The sequence below is a fragment of the Clupea harengus genome, chromosome 6 (assembly GCF_900700415.2).
Source record: "Clupea harengus chromosome 6, Ch_v2.0.2, whole genome shotgun sequence".
In the NCBI taxonomy this organism is placed as follows: domain Eukaryota; kingdom Metazoa; phylum Chordata; class Actinopteri; order Clupeiformes; family Clupeidae; genus Clupea; species Clupea harengus.
The window spans coordinates 454,316-456,815 of NC_045157.1; the positions used below are offsets into that span (position 1 = coordinate 454,316).

At 40.0% G+C, this 2,500-nt stretch overlaps 1 long non-coding RNA gene across 1 annotated transcript in view; it reads left to right on the top strand.

Moving 5' to 3' along the window:
• Positions 1-1,210, top strand: part of LOC116220671 — a 2,910-nt gene extending 1,700 nt beyond the window's left edge. Inside the window, exon 3 of the long non-coding RNA XR_004163792.2 lies at positions 972-1,210. This is a non-coding gene — a long non-coding RNA (uncharacterized LOC116220671). The remainder of the gene's footprint in view (positions 1-971) is intronic.
• The last annotated feature ends 1,290 nt before the right edge of the window (positions 1,211-2,500 follow it).

The window sequence follows — 2,500 nt, forward strand, 5'->3', positions numbered from 1 at the left end:
TGAAGCTATCAAAAGAGAAAACAGCAACTTGTTCCATTTGTGTTTCGGTGAAATTTGAAGAAGTGATTCTTTCATTTGCCTGCTAGTCCTTCTCTGCTCATACACCCAGTTATCTTTCAAATAGATGGCTTTGTACCAGCTACTTAAAAGCTGATGGAAATTATGCTAATTTGCCTGGAAATGTGAATTTTCAGTACCTGAGGTATTGACCCAAGGTCGATCCCATTAAAATGTAAATCGCTCCGGAGTTCAATGTGTCTGAGATGGAGGTTTCGTCGTGCAGGGTCCTCCTCAAACTCGCTTCTTTTCTTTTCCGCTTCTTTTCCTTCCTCCATTGAGTGAAACACCACATTTAGTTGTGGCAAGTTCTATTACTCTTTGGGCTTCGTGCCGACGTCTTGAATTTGAAATAGCTTGGACTGATTTGACTGATTTGAAAAAAAAAGGCATTTAAAAAAAAAAAAAAAAACGTTTTTATTGTCAGTGTGTTTTAGGCCAGCTGCTTCTGTGTTTCTGCTAGGCAGACTGAGCAGCTTTTTGTCATGGTGTGTGGAAGAGTAAATGCTCAAATCAAAAGAAATGTGAAGACCTGCAACAAGGCCACCCTTTATATTCAACACAATCAATGAGCACTTAGAAGAAGATGGCATACCTTTGTGTGCAAGAAACCGTTAAAACCAGTTGTCGTTTCAAAATAAATAGATAAATACATCAGAAGATACATAGTCATCTACACACACTCGTAACATGTCCTTGAAATGGAATTCTTGTGACTGAATTGTCCTCAAAATGGGATTCTTGTGAAAAATCATCTTATCAAACAAAAAAATAGCCATACACTTCTGTTAGAAATCGTCACAGACATAGTGAATGCACTTACTTTAATTCACCTGTCTGTTGACAAAGACAAAGGGTTGAGTATTCTGTGTTAAAAAAAACGCTTTCCCTCCCCACCTCTCTCTCTTTCCCAGGCTCCATTTATGAGCCTCTTAAACTCGCTCAGTTCCATCGGGAGGACGAGCCGCTGTGGGAGAAGCTCGACCGCTTCTACATTTCAGGTGAGCAGTTTTTGTTTTTCTTTCAGTTCTTCGTGTTATCATCTCTATGCATCCGACTGACGTGTAAACATTCTCTAGCCCTCATCAGAATCAGAATGGGATTTATTGCCAAGTAGGTTTACACCTACTTGGAATTTTTTCTGGTGTGAAGGTGCATACAGTAAACATAAAAACATAGAAACACAATAAGTACTACACATAACATAAAAACATAAAAACACAGATAAGTACTACATATAAGAAAAGTACTACACATAAGAACCAAAAAACACAATATATATACGATACAAATATATAAACAATGAATGTAAAAAAAAAGTAAAGTGGAAAGTAGAGTGCAAAATGCAAAAACAGGAGTGCAATGTGAATGAGCAATGTGCAATGTAATGTGTGTTAATGTAACACAGACTTGGGGTGTGGGGGGTGGGATAAGAGCCCAGGTCAGGTGGGGGTCCCAGGCCTTGTTAATAAGGCCAACGCCCTGGTTCTGTCTCACTGACGTGTTCTGTCTCACTGACATGTAAACATTCTCTAGTCCTCATCACGACACATCGCAGCATCCAGATCTTCCATCTTTTAGATTAGATTGGATTCAACTTTATTGTCATTGCACAGAGTACAAGTACTGAGGCAACGAAATGCAGTTTAGCATCCAACCAGAAGTGCAAAATAGCAATAAAAAGTGCAGAGTATGTGCATATGTAAAGTGTAATAAGTGAATAAATAGATATGTACAGTAAGAAATAGATATGTAATATGAACAGTAATCACACAGTAATCTGAGGGTGAAAAGCATGCAGGCCCTGCTCTCGTGAGGAACAGTGTCCGTTTAGTGGCCTGAATATATTGGTGAATAAATCTTAGCAGTATAATTAGTCATTTCTACATCCAGAAACATCCTGTCTGTTTAAATTCAGCCGGATTTAACGTCGTACTGAAGGCACATCTCAAGCGGGGGGGGCCTAGCCAACAATACATGACCTCTTTCTCAAAAGCCCATGAAAACTGTGTGTGGATTATATGAAGCGTGTGTGTGTGTGTGTGTGTGTGTGGATTATATGTAGCGTATGCCTTAGATAGTCCAAATATAGCGTCAGCGTGAAATGCATCTCTCTGATTATTCAACATTTTTAATTAGATTATTGGTTGCGCCTCCGCACCACTTGACAGATCTACTAATCAGGATTTCTGAAACGCGATGGTTAAAGAGTGTGTGTGTGTGTGTGTGTGTGTGTGTGTGTGTGTGTGTGTGTGTGTGTGTGTGTGTCCATGGTTAAAGAGTATCTCCGAACAAACAAACGATTCAAAGAGGAGACGGTGACGGCACAGTCAAAAACCTGACTGTGTTTCTGTTTGCGAAGACGTCAATGCTCAGAATCACAGAGTGTTTCCGACAGCGTTGTGCGAGGCCTACCTACTCCAGTTCTCATGGTGAGGTCTGT